The sequence below is a fragment of the Pleurodeles waltl genome, chromosome 5, assembly GCF_031143425.1.
Source record: "Pleurodeles waltl isolate 20211129_DDA chromosome 5, aPleWal1.hap1.20221129, whole genome shotgun sequence".
Lineage (NCBI taxonomy): Eukaryota > Metazoa > Chordata > Amphibia > Caudata > Salamandridae > Pleurodeles > Pleurodeles waltl.
Genome location: NC_090444.1, coordinates 378090157 through 378116985, shown reverse-complemented (window position 1 = coordinate 378116985; position 26829 = coordinate 378090157). Strand labels below are relative to the sequence as shown.

The following is a 26829-nucleotide window of genomic DNA, read 5'->3' as shown; positions in this document are numbered from 1 at the left end:
AAAAGAGTCACATGTCCTCTTGCTTTCCATTGAGATGAGATGCTTTAGTCCGTAGGGGCAGCAGAAAGACTGTTTCCCCCTTTAGTTGGGGTGTGATGAGCATAAAAATGCACATGGTGATGGGCAGTCTGCCCCCCCCCCCCCTTTTTTTATTATTTTTATTTTTATTCCTGCCCTCTAGTGAGCTGTCTCCCTTCCCTGGGGGCACATCGGGGGAAGTTACCCCATCTGGACCCCCGGGGGGCAGAAAGACTTTGTCCCCATTTGGGAAACAAATTATTCCCTGGTGTCTAGTGGCTTTTCTGCCCCACGTGGGGGGCTGATCGGGGATAATAATTCCCATCTGCCCCGCATTGGCGAGGGGAGCAGAAAGACAGTGGCCATTTTTAGGGGGTGGGGGCATTGCCATGCCCATTCTAGGCAACCCCTACACTAACAAAATAAATAGCCCCTGGTGTCTAGTGGGCTTTCTGCCCCACCACCCCCCGGAAAGGGTGGGAGCAGAAAGACTTTAGTTCCCATTTAATTTTGTGTGGGGGCTTGTCCCCACCCCTCTATTATTAAAATATATATATATCCACAAAAAAGGACCCCGACTTATCGAGGCTCAAAGGCGGCGGTCTTGATATGGGATCAGGGAATCCCATTAATATATTGTCAAATTTTCTCATCTGTTAGAACAGAAAATCAAGACACTCGATGGACAGTTTTGAAAAAATATATTGAAAAAAGAGACAAAATAGTCCTCCTCCCAACGCGTTTCAGCCGTAGCCTTATTCACGTTTTTTGAAAACTGTCCATCGAGTGTCTTGATTTTCTGTTCTAACAGATGAGAAAATTTGACTATATATATATATATATATATATATATCTATCTCCCTGGTGTCTAATTGGCTTTCTGCCCACCCAACCCCCCTGGGGGCAGATCAGGGGTCATAACCCCTAATCTGCCCCATGGGGGGGGGGGCAGAAAGATTGTTTTAATTTGTTCATGGGGGTGGGTAAGGGCATTGGCATGCCCATATTGGGCAGCCCCCCCCCCCACCTCTATGTATAAAAAAAATATAATAATCTGTGGCGCCTAGTGGCTTTTCTGCCCCCCTGGGGGGCAGGTCAGGGACTACTACCCTCATCTGGAGCTGAAAGACTGAATATTGCCAAAACAATTAAGGGGGGAGCAAAAGCCCTTGCCCAATGGTCCGCTCCCTCCTCCCTGGGGTCTAGTGGTGGATCCCTGGTTGGGGCTCGCCCTCCTGTGGCGAACCTCAAGCAGGGATCCACATGGGAGTTACCCCTGTTTGCTCCTCACCGTAGGGGGGGGGGTGTCAACAGAAAGACTGAAGATTTCCTTGTGGTGTTGGAGCACAAACCCTTGCCTATGGGGCTGCCTCCCCATGTCTCTTGGGCTTAGTGGGTGTATCCCTGTTGGGGGTCGCTCTCCTGCGGTGATTCCCCAAGCCTGGATTCACTGTGGAATGGGACCATTGCTAAGGGAGATCCTCCCCTTTCCAATGATACTTCTCCTGTCTGAATCTTTGCTCGGGGCTGAGATAGCCCTCCGAGCACTGCTAAAGTGAAATGAGCCGATCGGCTCATTTCACTTTTGTTCCATGCACGCTGATTGTCTTGATGAAAACCAAAAAACTGCCTCAGGTGCTGGGGAAGCTTCTGAGGCTGTTTTTAGCAGAAAAAAATCCCTTTGAGTGATTTCCTGCCTCTTGTACGAGGACGGCTTGGAGCCATCCCCGGCACACAAGCACTGTGGGGAAGACGGATCCAATACATCCTCCGCATGAAAGTGGTTAAAAGTTGGGGTTAATCGCTTTGGAGGACAAAACACAAACCCGCCCTCTTATGTTGTGGAGAAAAGTTTGGACCAATGAGGCTCTAGTACTAAACAGAGTGATCATTGAAAATGTCTTGTCATTGGACTGGGGCCTTGATTTTCCTTGGCTGAGGGAGATTAGAAACTTCGCATTGGCCCTGTCCAGCCCAAAACTGTTTGAAAAACTCTCAATCATTTTCTCCCTCAGCAAAATGTCATTGAGGGATTTGTGTTACGGAGTATGGAGCGGCAATGTGGGACAAAGTTACAAACATGCCCTCTTTCATATATTATATTTCACTGTCCCCTTCTGAAGGTATCCAACCATAATTGATACTTTTTGCCCTGCATCATCAGAATTTCCTCCTTTTGAGGTTTAGACTTAAATAATTACATCAGCCTGTGGCATTCCCTCACTTTACCAGCTGGTAGCGTAAGCTTGATCCTTGCCCTTGTGATTCGTTCTCTCCCCAAACACTTAAAATGTTATGTTGTTTTGTAGATTTTATTCTAAAACCAGATCATGTACTGTTAAAGATCTTTTAAACATTTTTTTCTTGTGACATTGAACACAGGCACTTCATTTCCTTCAACTCTTAACTTCTGAAGAAATTATAACAACTGTTTGTACCTATCTCAGACTGGCAACAAAGATTAGGAGGTCCTAGGGTATTAGTGGAGATTAGCAGGGAAGTCAACCCTGGGCCCCTCAATGACCAATGACCCATGACAATATGATGTTGCAGTTCCGTGCTGGTCCACTCTGTGGATTTTCCCCTCTTTCTGTTACGTGCCTGCGGGTAGGGTTTTTGCACAGGGGGCCTGAACTTGAATATGCACTTTATAACATTATTAATTTCTTTACACTTTCACTCTTACAAGTGATAATTGTTTTTAAGGTTTATTTAATTCCTGCATTGCACTACCAGCACCCTAGTTATTTGACCACTTGTTGCCATTCTCACATCTAAGAGCTCTGGCCCCCTTGTTTTTGTTTCTGCGTCATGAAGTGTGAGAATGTGGTTTTGGACTCCATTGATGTGGTCCCCATACTTAGCCTACTAATGCTGGTTGTAACTTTCACTAAGCCCAGCCCCCAGTCCTCTGGAGTTAAGATCTGCACGAACTGGCATACTGGTGTTAAACTTTGCACATTTTAGACATTTAGAAGTGACAGTTATATTGGTAGGAGCATAGCAGACCCTTAGTTGAGTTTTTTTTAAATCCCCCCTTTACTTTCAAACTGAATTTGAATATGCAATCTCATTATTTGGATGTCATGGATCGGGCAATGTCAATGCATGATAGTACTTTCTTATGAATTGCTTTTATTATACTGTAAAATATATATTAAAATATTAATTGCATTTTTATGTATTTTCTTTTATTATACTTTTATGGTCTATTTATTTAAATCCAATAAAGTTTTTTCTGATATTGAGTGAACGACTGGGAGAAACATGGAGTCAGGATATAAAAGGTAACACAGTGATTCGGATTGTCTGTACTAACAAGACTTTGATCATTCTCAGAGGAGCCCTTCTTTGCAGTATTAGAATAACAACAGATTGAGAAAACAATTTATGAACTTGAAGTTACAAAATTATCTCAGTTTTAAACATGGTAGCCCACGTACCTACCTACATAAAATACAAGTCTGTGATCTTCGTGTTACATGCTGTGCGTTGCGTAAGGCATGTTAACCTTCCATTCTACTTTGAGTCAAAACTGTAATTGAACAAAACACAGAACTCTCCAAGAACTACAGAGCTTGAAAAATCTACTGGACCACTTGCTATGGTGAGTCATATTTGATCAGGTTGAAGCTATTTTTAGGACTTATTCACCCCTTCTGGCAGTTGACAAAGAAGAGGTGTGCTGTTCAGTCAGAAAGTGGAGAAGCAATACAAACATTTTTAAATCTTCTATGTCACATTTTTTCTGTGTTCACAGACAGAGGTCAACAGTCAGTTTGTCTTTCAATTAATTTTCCTTCTGAATGCAGAGATTCATGGATTTTGTAAGGTGAACTGTCTGAACTGCTATTTAGAGTGTGAAATAAACGGCTATGGGGTGTCAGGTTTTTCCTAAAACACAACATTTAGGTGACTAAGTCAACTATACAAACTATATTTCAATTGCTGTGAAGGCCCATTTTTTTGTATTTCCATGTGATCAAACAATCGGAGATTTATAAAGCGCACTACTCACCTGTGAGGGTCTCATGGTGCTGAGGAGGGAAGGAGGGGAGAAGGCAAGGGGGGGAGGTGCTGCTACTGCTCGAACAGCCAGGTCTTGAGAAGTTTCCTGAGGGTAAGGAGGTCTTTGGTCTGGCGCAGATGGGTGGGAAGAGTGTTCTACGTTTTGGTGGCGAGGTGCGAGAAGGATCTACCTCTGGTTGTAGTTTTGTGGACCCGTGGGATAGTTGCGAGGTCGGCGGAGCAGAGAAGCCGGGTCTGGGTGTAGAAGGAGAGTCGTCTGTTGAGGTATTCTGGTACGGTGTTGTGCAGTGCTTTGTGAGCGTGGGTGAGGAGTTTGAAGGTGATTCTCTTGTTGACTGGGAGCCAGTGCAGGTTTTTCAGGTGGTCTGTGATGGGGCAGTGGCGGGGGATGTCCAGGATGAGGAGTGCGGAGGCGTTCTGGATGCGTTGCAGCCTCTTCTGGAGTTTGGCCGTGGTTCCTGCGTACAGGGCATTGCCCTAGTCCAGCTTGCTGCTTACGCTTGCTTGGGTGACTGTTCTTCTGGTTCCAGTGGGTATCCATTTTTAGATCTTTCGGAGCATGCAGAGGGTGTTGAAGCAGGAGAAGGAGATGGTGTTGACTTGCTGTGTAATGGATAGTGAGGGGTCCAAGAGGAATCCTAGGTTGCGTGCGTGGTCCGTGGGAGTCAGAGCGGTTCCGAGATGAAACAAGTGTGATGGAACCAGTATTTTAATAGGATGAAAACAAATTAGAATACTTTAGGTGTTGATGTGCTTTCTGATATGTTTTCTGAAACCCAGTTTTCAGATTGTTAATACACTACATAGTTTTATCAGTAAAGCTGCAAGTTAGTGGAAAGGTTTTTGGACATTTCTTGGAAATTAGTGATATATTTATTAAAAGTGAGTGTTTAAACAGACTGCAAAACACTCCTGCCCGGATGGCAATGCTATTAGTAAACTCAAAGCAAGTTATGGGTCATGTGTCCCCTATATGTGGGCTAGATTCTTGTAATACATGCAGCAAGTTTAGTCTACTTAATCAAACAAGAGTTTTTTTTGTACTGCAGAAATGCTGAGCTCACATATTTGAAGGTGCAATCATATGTGAGAATGAAGAAATAGATGAGTCTGTAAACTATTTGCCTAGGATCACACAATTTGAGACCTGTTTACGGGTCAAGTACATTACAGTTGGGTTGAGTAGATTATTCGAGTTACGCCACCTGCATATCTAGTAATATTTTTATGATTTTTAGAGGCCTGACCTACATTAACCACTAGAGTTACCTTGCTGCTATTTATAATCCCCTCTAATGTGGTGGAAACCCAAAGATCTCTGCAGCAGGTGCCTTAACCCTGTAAGATGTTTTAAAATGTGGTCTGTTTGTGACCAGTTAAACTAGAACGGATTAGCTGTCACATTTGTCCTAGTTGCCAATTTATTTGCAGCAGACTTTTTTTCAATAAATGTGTAAGTTGACTGTATCTCTGCTTTTCAAGCACCTCTACTCGTGGCTCCAACCCATTTCCTCTGGGACGCCTTCGCCCCCAATTTATGGGTGCCTGGAGTAAATTGTTTCCTCTTCCAGGATTGCGCATATCTATGCTGTTGATTTGGTGAGTCTACATGTGACTAGTTAGCTCTGGTGCAGTGTTACTGGCAGGATGTCAAGAGGATTCTGTTCAGTGGCGGCTGTCATTAACTGAAAGTGGGCGAGTAAATGTGTGCAAAAGGTGCCGTGCTGACTCTGGTGAAATAAAACCTTGAGTAAACACTAAATTGCTGACATGCATTGCATGAGCGTTGTAAAAATTAAATGTTTAACTTTATAACATTAATATAATGCATGTCGGTGATTTAGTTTACATTGAATAAAGTAAAATAAATATACACTTACCTTTCTGGTTTTCCTCACGTTGTTCAACGCAGGCCCTAGCCAACTCCTCTAACCATCCCAGAAGCTGCTCTCATGCTTTTAATCCGCATGAGAGAAGCGCCAGGATTGGATGGAGCGGGCTGACTCGCCGCTCCCAAAGGCACTTGGAAGTCTGTGCTTGCTCTCCACCCAGCTGTTCATGACAGCTCGGGTTGGAAAGGTTTAAAGTATGCATGTCAGCCTGGCAGTTGCAAGGCAGCCGCCCGAAGTTACATGCACACATTAAATGTGTGCACCACTACTTCCTCCCCTGCTGCTAGACAGCAGCAAAGGTCCCGCCTTCACAACCACCTCAAGTTGTCAGAGGACAAATGAAATGGTCACTTTATTGCCATTTTATTTTTCCTTTTTTCTGCGCCCTCAGCAGAGTGGAGGGGGCGGTGACAAGCCTCTGCCCAACAAGAAGTCACTGTCGATCATGCTTTTTAGGCATGTCTTTGTTTTTCTGAAACAGCACCGTTCTTAGTTCACAGCTCTTGATTGTAAAACTTCTTTGTAAATAGCTTCTAAAGAAAGTGTTGGCGTTTCCCAGTTAATACCTGCTGCTTTGTATCCTGATTTGGGGTTAGAACTCTTGATAGAAGTGTTCAAATAAAATCGTGACTCAGCATAAGGAATGCTTTCTTTACACTGTCACATTGCAATGGTGGCATAGCAGTACAAATAAAAAACAGAAAAACTACAAATATGGAAAACCAATGAAAGTTTAACTAGAAAGTGTACCATTTTATAAAAACTTACATAGCATAATTGCACACCACTTTAGTGTCACGTGGACTTTCATCTTAATTGTTTTTCGCCTAGTTTGTTCAAATACGTGACAATTTACTTTTCTTATTTTAAACATTTGTGTAAGAAGTGGGTATTTGCTGATTAGTTCTTCATTCATAACAGCTCCACTAACGACCTGGCTATCCCAACATGAGGGAACAGTGCCACCATGTGGCCGTTTCCAGAAATTATGCAACACCGGGGTTAAGGTGCACATGAGGCCTATTTTCTAATTTAGGATCATCTCGCGCTCGCCTTATTTTTACACCGATATGCATTGTGTTGGAGTGTACTAGTGTTTCCTTATTTCATATAGGAATTTTAAGTTCATGTATGTTTTTTAAGTTGACTTTTCTATGCCTTGTTTCAAAAGTGGTTCACGATGCCGATAGTTATTTTAATGAGTGTGTCCTTCCTAGGGTGAGATCTCTTTATCTGAACCACCAAAGGCTTGCACCCGTTACCGTGCATATTGCACCCTCCTTGTGAGTTGGTGTCCATTTTCCCAGGGTAAGCCCAAGTTGTCTTGAACTAATTCTCCTGTTCAGCTCACCACACACAAAAGATCACCCAATGGTAGATTATAATGATTCGGTTTTGAATAACCAAGATCCATGATGCCGGACTGGAAACCTGGGTTATGTATGATTGGCTGTTATCATCTAATGTATTTCAATATATTGTCATTCGTGCACTTATTGTAGAATGCGCATATTCTTTACTTTGTAATGGTTCCTTTAATTCCATTGCACCCTCCTCTAGTGGCTCTGGTCCCATGTGATAGGAACTGGGAGACGGTCGTTGGAGTGAAGGGACCAATGCTGGACGTGTCATGTTGCTCTGTGAATTGATGTTCAATCTGGAAATAAACTCAGATTTGTCTAACCTACTGGACCACTACTCTACACTTTGGGCGACGAGGGTGGTTGAAACCTCTCAGAACCCACGGAGTACTATTCCGTCTCCTTTTAGTTTTAAACACTTGCGTGTTTGTGGTAATTTATGGGTTATCGCTGACCCTGTGCTGGAAAATTGAAGTTCACTCAAGAAGTCGGACTCCGGTTAAATGTTTTGGATTTGAAGGTACTTTGTATTGTTACACAGCTACGTGAAGCATTCCTTACCATAGCGTTATTGGTAGCTTTTGGCAGTTGCTGCGGTCGAAGGCAGCCTTACAGTCGCCATTATTTGAAATTCAACCCCGGGACCGGCGGCTTCGGATTATGCTTCTGAGAGAGCGTAGTTTATATAACCTATATTAGAACGAAATATCTATATATTAATGTGTGACAATACTACATAGAAAACTATAATAATAGCGATTTTGCTTAAAACGTGTACTGAAATTGTGACCACAATGAGTGGCCATCAATATAGACGCAACTAATAATGATGAATAAAATGTATATGTTATGTTCAATTAAGCTTATATTAACGTTCGTATTGTTGAAACTGTATTGAATTTCTTCATAGGCCTTAACTTAGTGTGAGCTGCAGCTTAGCTGCCCAAGCTCTCATATTAAATGCATTTTTCTGTTTTTCCAGTGTGCTGACTCGCAAAGGGCCATGACCCTGCAAATGTTCTTTTTCTTCAGCCTGGAAGACAAATGTATTTATGTTAACACTGTTCCCAAGCGCATACTCCGTGCCTTGGTTTAAAAAATATGAGCAAATTGAAACAAGTGTAGATTAATGTTATGTACAAGGTCACTTAGACCGATGGACAATGAATCTGCTGACCCAAAGAACGTGCCAAAGAGTGAAGTAACGCCGGATGTGCCACCTCCGAAGACCTCAATTATGAAGACCAATCAAAGAACCATGAATTAATGTGGGGTGACAATTGAGATTACCAAATGCTAAATAATGATAGGTTCAAGATAGTGGGGTATAGTAAGTGTCCAATAGAATTTTGGGGGAATGTACTACGGAAAAGGGTTAAAAACCCATGTCACAGAAGGGTCATTAGAATTAGGTAGGGAATGCTATTTATTTTATCCAGAAACTCTGTCACTCTGTTTGGTGACTTGAGACTTATTAGAAACCATCCTCACCCATAGACTGTCCTTTTACACTTATTCTCCTTATGAGGGAAGTGCCCCTTCTTGCCCTGGAGCTGAGTTCTGACAGATGGCGCTTTGACTGATGTCCTGAAGACGAAGACTGAACCTGTGTGCTGACCTAACCTTTGGATGGTAATTATGACAATGCAATTGTAATTTGTCTGTTTGCTTTTCTTTTCTAGGTACCAACTGCTAATTTTTGACAGAGACCATAGCTAGATGTTTTCCAAATTAGTGTTCTAAATTGTTTTGCATGAAGCCCAACATGCCAATGCTAATCGGCGGTTAGGATAGGTGATCACTAAATTGACGCAAATAGACAAACGACTGACGTTATGCTATGTTGAACTGACGCATATTTGACACTTTGCTGTATTCAGATCTCTGTTTGCGCCGTGCTACATTCTGATGTTTATGATTCTTGCCTTAGTGAAATCTTACCAAAGTTGCCATATCGTGACTATGCTTTTATGTTTCTTGGTGTTGAGATTAACGCATTTGCTATTAGATTGTAATTAATAGGGAATAAACTTCATAAAATTCTACCAAAGGTGTGGTTATTCATGGCTGAAAGGTCATGGTTGCGTCGTCAATTTGATTAATGTCTTTGACCAAAGTAAAATGTATTGTGGTGATAAATGTTGATGACATTATCGATATATGGATTAACATATTGATCAGCTATCTCGTCCTTCGGTGTCTCTCAACTGGGTCAAAAGATTCATTGGCCTAAAACGAGTCCTAATGTGTAATAAATTTACATAAAAGGACGCGTTAACAGTTCTGGTAGCAGAGCTACGGTTTGGCCCTTTGGGGCCCTAGGACGGAGAATCATTGTTTAAATTGTTTTTCTGTGATGATGCAAATTGGGAGTATGATGTGTTTCTAAATTCACCATGACTTTCCCGGGAGCTCAAAGCCTGCCTAAGTGAGTTGGGAATGTTCTCGGCGTCATAATGTGTGTGGTATAGGGTTTTGCGCTTGCTTAGCTTATGCCTTTTTGCAGGTGATTGTGAAATCTGTGTGTATCTAGGCCAGATAATGTTGTTTTAGTGGGAGGGGGCGTACTCCACGGTATGAGAGTAGGGAAGGAAGTCGGCGTACTTCACATGAGTGTGGCGCTTTGTGCTCAAAATTATCCACGTGGTTGGTTGTTTATGTACGGACCCGTCGTGGTCTAAGACTCCGGAGTATATCGACAAGTGTAGGAGACACTTGGGTTTATGTTGTAATCTGTGCGGTTTAATAGGTCAATCAGGCGTGGTTGACAAGTCGAGTTTGAGTTGAAACGTATGTGTGAAACCTTCGATGGAGATTTGGCAAGTTCTAAAGTGCACTAGGGTGAACCATTGACAAGTCGAGAGTAGAATTTGCGGGTCGAATTCTGCTTGCGTATGCGGGGAATGAGAAAGAGAGAGTAGTGGGCGAGGCTTCAAGTGAAATCTCTGTAAAGTTCTGAAGCGAATGTGTTACCCTTCCTGTAGTAAACCGACAGATTTGTGTTGTTGTTAAGGTGCTCGCAGTGAGATTTTGGTTTAGTTTGTGTGAATCCAGTGAGAGGCTGACGAGCCGCAAGACTTTGTCAGCTGCAGTGTGTGTGTGTGACGTCAGTGGTGCCGCGCTGAGATAGGTCAGTTGTCGAGAGGGGTCGTGCACGGATTGGCTGCCGTCCGTGAAAGACAATAGGTCGAGAAAGGTGGGTGAAGACTATCCTGGGAATTAAAGTCACTTTCTGATTAAATACAAATAAGAGAAAAACGCAAAGATGAATTTTGTCAAGGCTTTTAAGAGTGCTCTAAAAGGAGACGTGTATATTATGGCAACTGATGGGGAGCCTACACCGCCTGAGGGTACTCCAGCTTACATGGTTATGGAGGAGAAGGGTGTTGCGCCTTGCTTATGGATGAAACAGTGGCGCAAGTTAACAGAGTAGGAGGGATGTTTAGAGTTCCCAGAACATGGGACGTTTAATCCAAAGGTAATAGAGAACTTAAGGTGGATGCTAAGTACACAAAAACCACCTCCGAGGCCAGCTCAATATGAGGCTTTAGCAATTTGGGACTTAATGGCTCTTAAACATAGGCAAGAAAGGTTCCAGAGAAGGCTAAAAAGGGCAGAAAAATCCTATGCAGAAGCTAGGTGGGATAACGAGAACAAAATGTGGAGACGAGGGATTGTTGACGGATTAAAATTGTTCCCTGCAATAGCTCAAGGAGAAGAGTCACAGGGAAAGAAAGCCTCCTGTAAAACAAACAAGGTCTCTAGTAAGTCTAAAGAGAATAAGAGACCTTGGGAAGAGGAAGATGATTCAGACGATGAGGAATTCATGGACCTATCATTACACGATCGCCCGCCACCTTATGCGGTGAGCGACAGTGTTCCAAGCACTAGCATGGATCCTGGGAACCAGACGCAGGAGAAGGGAGTTACTGATACGGTACAGACTAGTGATACGACTTCGATACAGAAAGGTGTCAGTGTACCCACTGCGCCAGACATGCAGATACAGTTGCAACCTCTGCCGCAGATACAGAGAATCTATCCAGACTTCCCAGTACTTGAGACTACTACAAATCTGATAGTGCCGCCAGACCCGATATATACAAAATCAAAGTTAGTGCAGATTGAGTCAACTCCGAAACTGCTGTCCCAGCCGCAGCCACAATTGATACCAGGGTACAACCCAGTAGCTGGTCCTCCATTAGTACCTGTCCCGGGTACTTTGGAACAGACCTATGGAGTTACTGTTCCACGAAGTCTGGGACCGGGTCAGACACCTGCTGCAATATCGTTACCAATTACTGTCGGTCCACCAGTGCCATTATACGCACAAGGCAAATCTGGTGCATGTGATCAGGGAGTAATAACCCAAGATGCGATAAGAGGAGGGCCCATAGGAACTCCCCAGATAATGGCTCCAGGAGAACAAGCAGTCGAAAAGTCGAGGTCCTTAATAGACCTTAGCCCAGTAGAAGCACCCTAGGAATCAATGCGTCAGGCAGGGTTAGGGGTTTTAACTCCACAGACGATGAGTACGAACACCTCACAGTCGCCAATGATACATGCAGGGAACATTTCACTGCAAGGTTTTACAGTGCAGCAGCTAAATGAATGGCTAGAAAAAACTTATACTTTGCAAAAGATTACAGTGACTGCAGTAGAACCGGAAAAGGTAGGGCAAGATGATTACCTACATTTTGTAAGACTGGGAGTGGAAGCTGCTGAATTAGTGGAAGGTACGATGGGGGTAAACAGATTAGAGTTCTACACTGAAGCAGAATTGAGATACCTGTGTCCTAAGATTACTAAAGAAGTGGGCAAGGTGCATCAGAGATTAGCGAATCTAGCCGACAAATACGATATTGATATTGGAAACACCAAACATCTGAAGAGAAGTTACAGACTAGATTTTGATTCGAAAGACTTTGAACACATGAGGTCTGCTGGGATGAAGGCGCACTTAAAAGAGCTATTGCAAAGTGCGCAAATTTGGGGTGCATTAGAAAAATGGGAAGGCAGATGGGCAAAGAAGAGAGATAAGGAAAAAGGTGACAGTCCAGGGTCAAGCCAGACCAAAGTCTCACCCGACACAGAATCAGTAAAAATACTACCCATGAGAGAAACAGCTGGTGGTGTTTTAGTACATGTACCGTGGACCAGAGGAGACATCCTATCCTTTACTAACAATTATCCCAGATTGAGGGAGAAACCAATCGAGTGGTATCAGCAAACAGACAGGTTTGTGAAGCTTGTGAAGTGTCTCTGGGAAGACTTGAATACCTTGTTCGAGATCATTGTCCCGCCTGATTTGTGGCTCGAGTGTAAGAGAGGGGTAGATTGGCCGACGAAGGAGCCGGCAAGTGATAAGGTGACCAGAGCTCCCTCTGAGGAGGTGATGAAGTATTATCATAAGGTGATTGAGTTCTTGAAACAAAAGGTGTCGCCGAAGGTGACCGATTGGCAGAAGATTGACCGGACCTCACAGTAGGTTAAAGAATCAATACATGCTTACTATGAGAGGTTGTTAAAAGCATTCAAACATTACAGTGGTACTGAGACTATTGAGCCAAAGGACATGAACCATCTCATGTTCAGATTTGTTGAAGGGTTGAGACCAGAGGTCAGTCAAATGATTAAGAATCATTTGATTTGTTGGCAAGCAAAGCCAATTGATGAGGTGTTGCAGTATGCGAAATACTGTAGTGACGAAATTGAGTTAAAGCAGAAAAAGCTGAAAGAGAAAGTGATGGTGATGCAGATAAGGGCTGCACAGGCAGGAATACAGGGAAATGGAGTCCAGCAGATGATACAGCAGCAGCCGCAAATTAATGGTGTGTTTCAGGCGCAACCGAGAGGCCGAGGTCGACGTTTTGTGAATCGCGGTCCAGACTTGAATACTGTTGTGGTTCAAAATGACGTACAAGGGGTGAAAAAGATGTCACCATGTCACGCGTGCGGGGGCGTGGGCCACTGGAAATGGGAGTGCCCGAATGTGGTACAGGATGGTGTCGTTCAACAAAGCACTAATGCCGGTACATTACAAAATGTAAGAGGTCCAAAACTGAGAAATCAAAACCCGAATTTTCAAAATAACATGGTGCAGATGCAAGGGGTACAGCCCATGCAGCAGATGCATATGCCGCGTTTTCAGCCAGCACAGATACAGCCAGTACAACAGCAGGTTCCCATGGTACCTAGACAGCAAATGCAATTACCAATGGCTCCGATGGGACAGCAACAGGTCATGCTTCCTCAACAGGTCACGGGTCAGGTAATGAGTCAAAATAATACAGTTCAGCAATTCCCATTACGAGGTGAAAATGGCATGAATGGAGAATGGTCGGATGATAGCTCAGATAGTGAAGAATGCAGGCTTGCAGCGTCCCTAGAAGTAGATCAGAGGGGAACCTATGTAGAAGGAAAGGTAATGGGTCACAAGGTTTCATTCCTGGTTGATACCGGAGCTACACACTCTACAGTCAGAAGTGCAGAGGTTCTGAAATTACCACTTTCGGGGCGTACCATAAGGGTAGTCGGTGTAGCAAACCAATACCTGACAAACCCGATTACATATCCAGTGCAAGTTGAGATCGGCAATTTCCAGGGACTGCATAGATTTGTAGTCTGTGATTCAAGCCCGGTATCTTTACTGGGAAGGGACTTACTGTGCAAGACAAAGGGGGTCATTACGACCATGGCGGTCAGAGACCGCCAGGGGTAATGTGGCGTCCGTACCGCCAACAGGCTGGCGGTACGGAGACCCGTCGGCGGGCGTAAACTTGGTTTGCGCCCGCCGGCCCAGCGGGGATGTCGTAATGGGGTCCGCGGGAGTGCGGCCGCATTGACGGCCGCACGGCGGTTACCTACCGCCGCCCGCCAAGCTCGTAATGACCCCCAAAATGTTTGATAACTTGTTCAAATGATGGAATCGAAGTACAGACAAATAGTGATGATGAAGGAGACGAAGGTCAGTTTTCAGAGGAAGAAACAGGGACGGTGTAGACAGTCCCCACAGTATAGACACTCAGGAGAGGTAAATTTGGGTTTTTGAGGTAAGTATTTATTAGTAATTTGAAATAAGAACTGATGAAAAGTCAGTACGACGTTTAGCGCCAGTTTCTTCTCTGGAGTGGTGAATATCTTCCTTCTAATCTGTGTCCCTTTTCTTCCTTTTCTCTAGGTGGCGTACCGGATCGTCCTCGTCAGGTCCCGGATGTGACATATAAGAAAAAGGGAACACATACCGCTGGTGAGTGGAACGGACGCCTTATACCACGTCTTCTACTTATATGTTTTGCTGGGAAAAGGTTTAAGGAGGGGGGGGGTTTTATGTGTGATATAGGTGCCAGTGAGGACTTCAGGGCTTGTGTATATTCCGTACTTTACCCTTTTGTGCTCTCCCGGTGCTCTCTAAAGTGCCCTTCTCTCCTCCCTCCCCTCACCCTGCCTTCCTCCCTTCCCCAGCGTTTCTCCCCTTTTATTGTGCCCCTCGGTTTGTCCAGAAGGACCGTACCTTGTAGAGCCACGACCCTCCAGGGTCGTGGCTGGCTCTGTGGAGGTCCTCTCGTCGGTCTGGGCTGGTCTCCCCTGCTTCCGGTCGGGCGCTGTTCCTCTGGGTTCGGGTTCCGCCGCTTCCAGGCCACTGGGGTCCTCCTCCGATGTCCTTGTCGCCGTCTCTCTCTTCCTCCTTCGGTTCGCCGCCGCCGCCGCCGTTCTCCTTCCTCTCTCCCTTCCCGGCTCTCCCCCTCTCGACCGGAGCTTCCGTCTTTTGGCCGCCTGGTGGCCAATCCGGAGCCTCCTCGTCACCGGAGGTTGCCGAGGCAACGTCAGGACGCTGGCCTCGTTGCGGACGCGTTTCCAGGGGAACCTGGGAACGCGGCCGTAGCGGTTCCGTTTCTGCCGGTTCCCCGCTGTTGCCCGGGGCGGCCCGGTCACACACCCTTCCCCAAGAACTGTCCTGTTCCAGGACAGGCGAAGACAGAGGAAATCGGGACAGATAATCAGCGGGGGCCTGGTGAGATCCAGGGACGTGCCGAACCTGAAAGGAGAATGGTTGCAGTTCAAGGAACCATCGCAGTATCCTGGAGTTAGAATCTTTATGCGCAGCCAGCCATGTAAGAGGAGCGTGATCCGTGAATAGTATAAACGGCCGCCCTAGGAGATAGTACTGCAAACAGTCAATGGCCCACTTGATAGCCAAGCACTCTCTCTCTATAATTGGATAGTTACGTTCCCGGGAAACCAGTTTTCTACTGATGTAGACCACCGGATGGTCAAGCCCCTCGCTATCTGGCTGAGTCAGAACCCCTCCAAGCCCAACATCCGATGCGTCAGTGTAGAGGTGAAACGGCTTCGTAAAATCTGGGCAGTGCAGGATGGGATCGGAGGTTAAGGAAACTCTCAACTGTTCAAAACTCGCGTTTTGCGTCTCCGAAAAAGGCAAAAGTCGATTGGGATATCGTTTAGTGAGTAGGTCCGTAAGAGGTGCTGCTAAGGTGGAGTAATGTGGAATGAAGCGCCGATAATAGCCCACTAATCCTAAAAAGGAGCGTAATTCCTTTTTCGTGTGTGGAAGAGGGGCATGTAAAATGGCATCCACCTTCCCATTTTGAGGTTGTAGTGTACCCTGATTAATCCGATATCCCAAATAGGAGATGTCGGTTTTACCTATCACACATTTCTTGGGATTGGCCGTCAAACCAGCAGTTTGAAGGGCTTGGAATATTCTCTGTAGGTGTATTAAGTGGTCCTCCCATGTTTCACTAAATACGACTACATCATCTAGATACGCAGCGGAGAATGCAGGATAGGGTTTTAGAATCCTATCCATCAACCTCTGAAAGGTTGCAGGGGCTCCATGAAGCCCAAAAGGCAGTACTGTAAATTGATATAACCCGGACTGGGTAGAAAAAGCTGTTTTTTCTCTATCTGGAGGAGCTAAGGGAATCTGCCAATACCCTTTAGTTAGGTCGATAGTAGACATGTATTTTGCTTTCCCTAGTTTTTCGAGAACATCGTCCACCCTAGGGATGGGATAGGTGTCGAATAGGGAGTTTGAGTTCAGTTTGCGGAAATCTATGCAAAACCTGACGCTACCATCAGGTTTCGGTACTAGGACAACCGGTGAACACCAGGGACTAGTGGACGGTTCGATGACCCCTAGGGATAACATTGTTTTGATTTCTTCTTCGATTATGTGTTTTCTAGCTTCTGGAATACGATACGGGCGTTCTCTGGTGATCTGCCCTGAGCTTGTGCGTATATTATGGTGAATTAAAAACGTCTTTCCTGGTTTCTCTGAAAAGAGTGGTTGCCATTGCTTTAAAACCTTAAGGGCTTGTTGCTTTTGCCCTTCAGGTAAAATATCGTCTACTATGGGTAGGGTACTTTCAGTATCGGGGTTGGTAGGGTAGAACTCGATATCTAGGGTCTTGTCGGGACACACAAACTGACCCATTTCTACGGAACGTTCAGGTTGTGCGGGGGTCTCCCATTTTTTTAGCAGGTTTACATGATATATTTGTGTTTTTATTGGACGGGAGGATATTTCGATAAGGTAGGTGACAGGGGAAACTGCTTTGATTACTCGATATGGGCCCTGCCATTTGGCCAGGAGTTTATGGTCGGAGGTGGGTCTCATTATTAGGACCTGGTCCTCGGGTTGTAAAACCCGTAGTTTACTTCCTTTGTCATAATAGGACTTTTGTGTTTGTTGGGCCTGTTCCAGGTTTGCGTGTACGTCGGTCCATAAGCTGTGTAGGTGGTTCCTCAATTTTTCCGCATATTCTAACAAAGGAGTCCCTGCTTCCTCAGCCTCGGCCTCCCAGGATTCTACCGCCATGTCTAAAAGGGACCGAGGTTGGCGTCCGAAGACCAACTCAAAGGGGCTATGCCCCGTGGATGCTTGCTCATGTGTCCGTATGGCGTACAACACTAGGGGTAACTTTTGATCCCAATCCTTCCCTGTCTCATTGATAGTCTTTCTCAGCAGGGTTTTAATGGTTCGATTATATCTTTCGACTAATCCGTCCGTTTGAGGATGGTAAACGGAGGTTCTGATCTGAGCTATCCCCAATGTTTTACACACTTGTTTCATTAAGGTGGACATAAAAGGGGTCCCCTGGTCCGTGAGGATTTCATGTGGAAACCCAAGACGAGAAAATACGTTAATCATAGCTTGGGCCACTGTCTTGGTTGTCATACTAGTCAGGGGAATGGCCTCTGGGTATCGTGTAGCATAATCTACAATGACTAAGATGTAGGTGTGTCCTTTTGACGAAGGAATCAAAGGTCCCACTAGATCCATCCCTATTCTTTTGAACGGGATATCGATGATGGGAAGGGGTAGGAGAGGCGCCTTCCTAGGCCGACTAGGTTCGGTTAACTGACAACGGGGACATTGGGCGCAATACCTACGTATGTGGGCGTACACTCCAGGCCAATAAAACCTTCTGAGTAAATATTCCTCGGTGTTTTCTCTCCCAAAGTGTCCTCCCCCTGGGTGATTATGAGCTAGTGTAAGAACATGTTCCCGATAGTGGGTAGGTACCAGAAGTTGGCGTTTACGTTCTCCCCGTCGGGTGGTAGTAACCCGATATAATAAGTTTTTTTGCACTATAAAGTAGGGACCCACCTCTTCTGTCTCCTCTGTTACTGCCGACCTCCAGGCATTGTTAAGGGAGGGGTCCTCTCTCTGTTGTTGGGAAAAAGTACTAGGAACTTCATGAATTTCTGCCACTATCTCTCCATAGGTGTTGTCACCTTTCGTCTTCCGATAGTCCCCTTTTCCCTGTCGTTTCTCTCTTCGTGACAACTTTCTACGATATAGCGGACACTCAATATCACTCTCTGAAAAAGGTGCCTCTCCCCACCAATCCTTAGTTTGTTTGCTATCTCTGACGTAGTCTAATAGTTCTTGGAAGTGGATGTAGTCTGTCCCAATGATGCATTCCTCGATTAACCGGGGCATTATCCCCACTGGGAGGAAGTCCTGATAGGGTCCCCACCTGATCTGGAGTACCTGTATAGGATACTGGGCCTTGTCCCCGTGTATGCAACATATAGATACCCATTGTTTCTCTTCTATATCATTATTTATCAAGTCTTTCCTAATTACTGACTGGCTGCAGCCGGAGTCAACCAGGGCATATACACTTTTCCCGTCCACTTGTATCATCATTTTAAATTTTAGGGCGCCCTTCCCAGTACATAACACCCTTCGCCTTGTCATCCCTATCTCCATGGGTTCTCCCATTTCTTGTTTCTGGGGACACATACGTGCGATGTGTCCCCATTCACCACAACTATAACATTGGGGTCCCATGGTAGGCGGGCCTTCAGGAATCCTACGTGGTACTAGATAGTCGGGTGGACTTTTTACAAATGTCTTTGGGGACGGTAGAACTGGTTTAATGATACTTCGCGTGGGACAGTTTCTGACATCGGTGGATCGATGAAAAGCACAGGCCAGATCGATGGCCGTCTCAGTATCCACTTTTGGGTGTTGTCTTATCCAGTGTTTTGTGGATGGATGTAGACCATCGAGATATTGTTCCAGTATAATGGTTTTGATGACTTCCTCCCGACTATCTCCAATATGGCCTAACCATTTTAATGCTAGATCCTTCACACGAAAATAAAAGGTTCTAGGGTCTTCGTTGGTGCCCCATTTGGCTTTACGAAATCTCATCCTGTAATATTCTGTGTCGTGACCCACCCTTTCTAGTATACTTGTTTTTATGTCTTGATAGGGGTTGACACCACCTGGGTTAGCGGCTTGATATGCTGATTGTAAGAGACCGGTGAGCAGGGGGGCCACATATTGTCCCCATTTATCTTCTGGCCATAGGGCGGAGGAGGCTACCCGTTCAAAGTTGGTGAAAAAGGATTCCGGATCCTCTCCCTCCTGATACTTCTGTAATACGGAACTAGGTACATTCGGATGTACCTTACTAGCGGCGATAGTCTCCGTTAGTTTTTTCATCGCACTTTCATGGACTAACTGGTTGTTCGCCAGTATGGTCGCCTGGCTCTTCAGCGCAGATTGTAAGGTTTCTCGGTCTTCTTTGGCCTCTCTCTGTTGGGCCTCCCATACTAGTTGTAAGTGTCTTTGCCCTTCCGCTAGTTGCTTAATCACGGTCTCTAACGATGGACTCTCACTCATTGTGTATACTGTCTGGACTGTTTTATGGAGAGGGATTAGAAACAAGATCCCACTTCTGACACCACTGTAGACAGTCCCCACAGTATAGACACTCAGGAGAGGTAAATTTGGGTTTTTGAGGTAAGTATTTATTAGTAATTTGAAATAAGAACTGATGAAAAGTCAGTACGACGTTTAGCGCCAGTTTCTTCTCTGGAGTGGTGAATATCTTCCTTCTAATCTGTGTCCCTTTTCTTCCTTTTCTCTAGGTGGCGTACCGGATCGTCCTCGTCAGGTCCCGGATGTGACATATAAGAAAAAGGGAACACATACCGCTGGTGAGTGGAACGGACGCCTTATACCACGTCTTCTACTTATATGTTTTGCTGGGAAAAGGTTTAAGGAGGGGGGGGGTTTTATGTGTGATATAGGTGCCAGTGAGGACTTCAGGGCTTGTGTATATTCCGTACTTTACCCTTTTGTGCTCTCCCGGTGCTCTCTAAAGTGCCCTTCTCTCCTCCCTCCCCTCCTCCTGCCTTCCTCCCTTCCCCAGCGTTTCTCCCCTTTTATTGTGCCCCTCGGTTTGTCCAGAAGGACCGTACCTTGTAGAGCCACGACCCTCCAGGGTCGTGGCTGGCTCTGTGGAGGTCCTCTCGTCGGTCTGGGCTGGTCTCCCCTGCTTCCGGTCGGGCGCTGTTCCTCTGGGTTCGGGTTCCGCCGCTTCCAGGCCACTGGGGTCCTCCTCCGATGTCCTTGTCGCCGTCTCTCTCTTCCTCCTTCGGTTCGCCGCCGCCGCCGCCGTTCTCCTTCCTCTCTCCCTTCCCGGCTCTCCCCCTCTCGACCGGAGCTTCCGTCTTTTGGCCGCCTGGTGGCCAATCCGGAGCCTCCTCGTCACCGGAGGTTGCCGAGGCAACGTCAGGACGCTGGCCTCGTTGCGGACGCGTTTCCAGGGGAACCTGGGAACGCGGCCGTAGCGGTTCCGTTTCTGCCGGTTCCCCGCTGTTGCCCGGGGCGGCCCGGTCACAGACGGCAAATGAGGATTATCCATTGATTCCCTTGTTTTCGATGCTTACAATGATTGACCTACCTGTCGAGCTACAGGGAACAGTGACAGAGAAAGTTTGGGACCTGACAGGAAAGGAAGTGGGACTAATGAAAGGTGTGGAACCAGTTAAAGTACAAGTAAAACCAAATGCAGTGTTTCCCCAGGTGCCGCAATATCATATGGCACAAGATGTTCTCATTGAAGTCTCACAAATAATCGCAGACTTTGTAAAACAGGGAGTTCTGAAAGAGGTGATGAGTAGCCCGTGCAATTCACCGATAATGGGTCTGAAAAAGCCTTGTGGGAAAGTTCGAATTGTGCAAGATTTGAGGAAAATAAATGAGATTGTGGTAAAATGCTGCCCCATGGTGCCCAATCCAGCAGTTATTATGATTCAGGTTCCGTGTGATGCTGAATGGTTCACCGTTGTAGACCTGTCACAAGCCCTTTTCTCAATACCTCTTCACAAGGACAGCCAGTTTTTATTCAGTTTCAAATTCCTGGATAAGGTGTACAGTTGGTGCAGAATTCCTCAAGGGTTTTCTGAATCACCGTCTATCTTTAACCAGATATTGAAAAAGCACTTAGAATCATTAGTACTGCCTTTTAACTCGACTCTAGTGCAGTACATTGATGACTTGCTGATTGCATTCAAAACAAGGGATAACTGTAAATATGATACAATTGCTTTACTGAATCATTTGGGAAAAAATTGACACAAAGTATCACCTAAGAAGCTGCAATACTGTCAGAAAGAGGTGAAATACCTAGGGCATCTAATTGAAAGAGGGTCCCGAAGAATATCAAAGGAAAAAATAACAGCCATTTTGCAAATGAACCCTCCAACAACAAAAAGAGATGTCAGAATGTTTTTGGGAATGGTGGGCTACTGTCGCCAGTGAATACCCAACTTCTCGATTATCTCAAAACCTTTGATAAAACTGACAGGCAAAGAGATCAAGGATGAGCCATATACCATAGCCTTGTCCAAAGAAGAGCTTGAGTCATTTATGGAATTGAGAGAGTGCATGTGTAGGGGACCAGCGTTAGGTATGCCTGACTATACGAAACCTTTTCTATTGTTTTGTCATGAACGTGATGCTTGTTCTGTGTCTGTCTTGACACAGGTCCATGGAGGTGCAAATCGCCCTGTAGCGCATTTTTCAGCTACCTTGGACTCCGTCGCAGCAGCCTTACCGGGTTGTTTGCGCGCAGTCGCAGCAGTTGGTCAGAGCCTTACACAGTGAGAAGGCATAGTCATGGGATACCCCCTAACTGTAATGGTTCCGCATTCAGTTGAAATTTTGTTGACTCGAACTAAAACTCAGCACATGACAAATGCCCGTCTGTAACCGGGCATCTATCGCCGCCGTTACGCTCTCTCCGACAGACCCCGTAAGACCATACCCCCGGGGCACTCCTGGGAGTCCCGAACGGATGACGTCCGACGCGGACGACTTCTCTTTTTGCCCTGAAATAGGCAACGGACAAGAAAATCCGCGTTCAAGGAAGCAGGAAGGAACCCTGCAAACACAGACCGAGAGAAAAGACGTGCCGCTGCAAGGAAGATCCCAGGAAGCACGCGAAGCGAGTGGAAAGAAGCCGGAGAAAAGGGAAAGTCTCGGAGCGCCTCCCGCAAACGCCGAGGAGAAACCAGTATACCACGAAGGGGCCAGCCACGTCCCAGGAGGGGCGTGGCAATCACAGGTACTATCGTACCTAGCCTTGGTTTTCTTGCCGGCTTGGCTACGGGGAGGGAAGCCGGGTGAGGAAAATACGGGAAGTAGGGAGGGGAGGTGCTGCAGAGAAGGGGAAATCTGCTGACCCCTAGCAACTAATCTCACTGCGAGGGAAATCTCTCTTAGCTAAAGGAAGATAAAAAGGGGGGGGGGAGGAAACAGAAAGGTGAAATGCACTACTGAGTGAAGTTACCCAAACACAACCCTACACAGTCCACTCCTCCCACCAGCCCTATTAACCCTATTAAATCCCCTACCTTACCTCTACACTTACCTGTTGTCCTGTTCTTCTTTTTGTTTTGGGGAAAACCTGGGCTGCCGCCACGAGAGAGAAGCCGGTGGCCTCCTTCAACCAGGGGACGGGCTGCACTGGAACCTTGACCCAGAAACCTACAAGAGGGGAAAGAACCCGGATGAATACAATAACAAGCCAACCTGAAACATAGAAGAATCAAAGAGGACAACCTTAAATACATATCAATAAAACAAGTATCCCCTAAGTCCTGAGCCTATAGAGTTGTTCCAATATCGCTCCCACCTGGAGGCAAAGAACCCATTACACCATCTTACTAAATATGAGACGATTATAATGGGGTCACCTAATGTTTCACTAAAACGATGTACTGTGTTGAACCCGGCAACTCTACTTCCTGCTGAAAATACTGAAATTAGCAATGAGGAAGAATTTGAGCATGATTGTCTTGAGGTAACGGAATTATGTACCAAACCACGACCAGATATTCAAGACACACAGCTGAAAATGATTGTATCATGTTTGTTGATGGGTCTTGTTTGAGAGATTCCATCGGAGCACTGAGGGCTGGTTACGCTGTTTGTACCATAGCTGGTATCATTGAAGCTTCCTGGCTCGAGAAAGTGTTTTCCGCACAAGTAGCAGAATTGATTGCCCTTACTAAGGCATGCCACGCAGCTGTGAACCTGAGAGTCACTATCTATACTGACAGCAGATATGGTTTTGGAATTGTACATGATTTTTGCCAACTGTGGTCGCAGAGAGGTTTCATGACCTCTTCTGGTTCTCCTGTGAAAAATGGTGAACAAATAAAGGATTTGTTACATGCGATTCAGTTACCTCATGAAATTGCCGTGGTAAAATGCAATGCTCACGTTAAGTCACAAGACTTTGTGTCTATGGGAAACGGTGATGCAGATCAAGTCGCAAGGTTTTGCGCTTTAAACTATATATCGTTCAAGGAACAATGGGAATTGTTACTGCAAACTGAAAATGACACGTTTGAACCTTGCATTAAGGGTGGTGGATACCTTAGATGAGCTAAAGACATTACAGGGTCGTGCTAGCAAAGAGGAAAAACGTTCCTGGCAGAGAATGCAATGTGTACAGAGGGCTGATGATTTATGGGTCTCAGAGGAGGGGAAATTAGTCTTGCCAAATAGCCTTCTGTCACAATTCGCCAGGCTATACCATGGACAGGCTCACCTTGGGAGAGATGCAATGATCAGGTCATTCAAAATCGATTGGTTCAACCCAAAATTTAGACATGCCGTAGAGGTTACCTGTCACAGATGCGTCATCTGTCAACAGATGAATGCCGGAAAAGGGACTGTAGTAACTTTGAGCCACATTGGGAGAGCTGGTGGTCCTTTCAGCAAAATGCAAATGGATTTCATTGAGATGCCTGTTTGTGGAGGATTGAAGTACGTGTTGGTGATTGTGTGTGTTTTCAGTCACTGGATTGAAGCCTACCCGACACGTAGAAATGACAGCCTCACAGTTACAAAGCTGCTACTTGGAGAACTAATACCAAGGTTCGGGTTTCCGGTCTCTATAGAATCAGATAGGGGCAGACACTCCGACAACGAGGTGATTAAACTTCTATGTTCCGCACTAGACATTGAGCAAAAGCTGCATTGTAGCTACCGCCCTGAAGCATCAGGACTAGTAGAGCAAATGAATGGTACTCTGAAATCAAGAATGGCAAAGATGTGCGCAGCTACCAATGTGAAATGGCCAGATGCATTGCCCTTAGTGCTGATGTCAATGAGGAACACCCCTGATAAGAAAACAGGACTATCACCCCATGAAATCCTCATGGGCAGAGCTATGAGGTTGTCAGCAGTACCTGCAAATGCTCTAGTGAATATCACAGATGATATGGTGTTGGACTACTGCAAAGGTGTGGCTGACGTGATTCACTCTTTCTCTCACCAGGTAGAGGCTAACACATTGCCACCGATCGGAGATCCAGGTCACACCCTACAGGCCGGTGACTGGGTGGTTGTCAAGAAGCACGTGAGAAAGTCGTGTTTGGAGCCGCGTTGGAAAGGGCCATATCAAGTATCCTTTACAACAACCACTGCTGTGAAATGTGCAGGCGTTCCAAATTGGATACATGCCAGTCACACAAAGAAGGTAACATGTCCAACTGACGTGCCGGAAACTTCAAGTTCCTCAACAGTTCCAGGAAGAGGAGTCTCAGGGCCAGAAAGTAGCCAAGAAGGAACTGAGACTGCGGGAGAGCCCACTGAGAACAGCCTCGTCCTTCAAACAGTGAATGAGTTCGAGAGAGGCAACAGAGTGCCTACCTCAGTAGAGGCGCCAGGAGAACTAAGTCAAGGAGAGGTTCTCCCAGCAGTAGACGGATACGGGTTAGAACTAGAACCCGTTACTGATCAAGAAGGAGAAGAAGGGGAAATAATAGAAAGAGATCAGAGTGTACCGACATCCCCTGAGCCAGTTGCAGGTCCATCAACTGAAAACACCATATCACAAGAGGAGGGTGCTGTCCAGCGTCCTGAAAAGACATATTGGAAGAAGACGCATAAGGGTGATAACTGGCCGGAGAAACCACTTTTAAGGATGATAAGCATACCAGATGAAACCATAACAGAGGAAACTGATACATCCAGAGTGGAGGATCTAAGTGAAGGAGAACTGCATGGTGAACGCAGGTTGAAGAGAAAGAGAGTCGCAAACAGAAGATATACAGGTCCTGAATGGGCGTATGCTACAACATCTGAATGGCAACAAGAATTCCTAGCATTCTGTTTTGATCGAGAATTACCAGGTCAATACTACGGTACCGGAATTGACTCAAAGGAAAGACTTTGTTAAAAATCGAAAACTGAAAACTAAGAAAGAGACTTATAAATTACCAGATGTGACATTAGAACCTGATTTGACTTCGAGAAACCTAATTATGACAAGCTGCTAACCTGATTTTACGAAGGGGTCCTGGAGCGAGTGAAAACGCTGTAAATACACGCAGAGAAGAAAAGAGAAAAAAAAAAAAAATTCTATATCATCCTCGAGTTGATTGTTATTCTGCTATTTTATTCTATACAGACATGGCTTATAATAGAGGTAGTAATAAGGGAAGTAAAGTGTGTGGTTGGTTAAGCCTTATAATAGGTATTGTGTGTGCAATAAAAAATGTGGGAGAGATTGTTGGAATGCCGTGGTTGGAGAAAAAGACTATTAACGCTACTTCAAAACCTGAAACTACAACACTTACACCATGGGAGAGGTTTGAGCAAGATGCAAGACACTTGCATGAGGGAACTAATTCAAAGGGTGAACTTTCTACTAATGTCTTCTATTGCTTGCTGAATGAGTATGTGGAAACCATGAATGCGAAAGACTGTTATGTGTGTACCAAGATTCCTTCATCTGTGCAAGAAGGGGTTACCTCTAACGTATGGGATTAGCTGTAGTTTGCAATTAACCATATTCTATAATCAAGAGCATGTGCAATACTTTTACTCAAATCTGGATGTTGTGTTTTCCTTTGTGCCTGTGATTGAATTCTTGAACAAGCTAGCTAAGGAATATGATATAAAATTAGTTAGAGGATACTTTCAGCCAACGCTTACATTTGGAATTGCTTATGCACATCGCAACAATCTGACCTGCTTATTGTCACCTGTAGAGAAAAGCTTTTTAGATCACACTGATGATAGACGCAAAGCATTAAAAGAAAGATTAGATAAAGGACTAGAAAAGCGCACATATGCAAATGATTATGCTTACACCACAATCAAAACACAAGGCAAACTAGCTATAGGTGCACTACATGTAGGTAGGCTTTGTATATATAGGCTGAAATCTGAGCAGGACAATTTGTTTGTGGGAACGAGTGAATGTAGATATGTGTTTTTGTTTCAGAGTAAACAGACATTTATGTTTAATGGACAGGATCCAGCGATCCCTGGGATTTATTACATCTGTGGACTTAATGCTTATTACCATCTCCCTAAGGGATGGTATGGGACATGTTATTTGGGAATAGTTTTCCCAAAGATTTACCAGATTGATGACTTAAAGCAAATACCTAAAATGTCTGAATTACAACATGCTAGACAAAAACGAGAATCAGTGGCTGCTGTCATTGGTGATATATTTGGAGCTATAATCCCTTCAGTAGGGGTTATCTTGAATTCCATGAAGATTCAATAGTTGTATACTATTGTGGATAACATGCCGACAAATTTTACAGGGGCTATACTCATGATGGATACTGAACTTGTTGCAGAAAGAGCTATGACTCTTCAAAATCGGCTTGCTTTAGACATTCTTTTAGCAAAGAGTGGAGGGGTCTGCAAGATGCTCAACGAGTGCCATTGC

The 26829-nt window shown here is 45.2% G+C and overlaps 1 protein-coding gene and 1 long non-coding RNA gene across 3 annotated transcripts in view; one reads left to right on the top strand and one right to left on the bottom strand.

Moving 5' to 3' along the window:
- SLX4IP (SLX4 interacting protein) overlaps positions 1-26829 on the top strand; it is a 655245-nt gene that overhangs the window by 86300 nt on the left and 542116 nt on the right. The window lies entirely within an intron of this gene.
- LOC138295680 (uncharacterized) overlaps positions 1-26829 on the bottom strand; it is a 91255-nt gene that overhangs the window by 32360 nt on the left and 32066 nt on the right. The window contains exons 2-3 of one of the 2 annotated variants that reach the window (XR_011203663.1): positions 22501-22616; positions 7862-7990 (exon numbers count right to left, since the gene is read on the bottom strand). This is a non-coding gene — a long non-coding RNA (uncharacterized lncRNA). The remainder of the gene's footprint in view (positions 1-7861; positions 7991-22500; positions 22617-26829) is intronic. The other variant, XR_011203664.1, reaches the window with a different exon arrangement.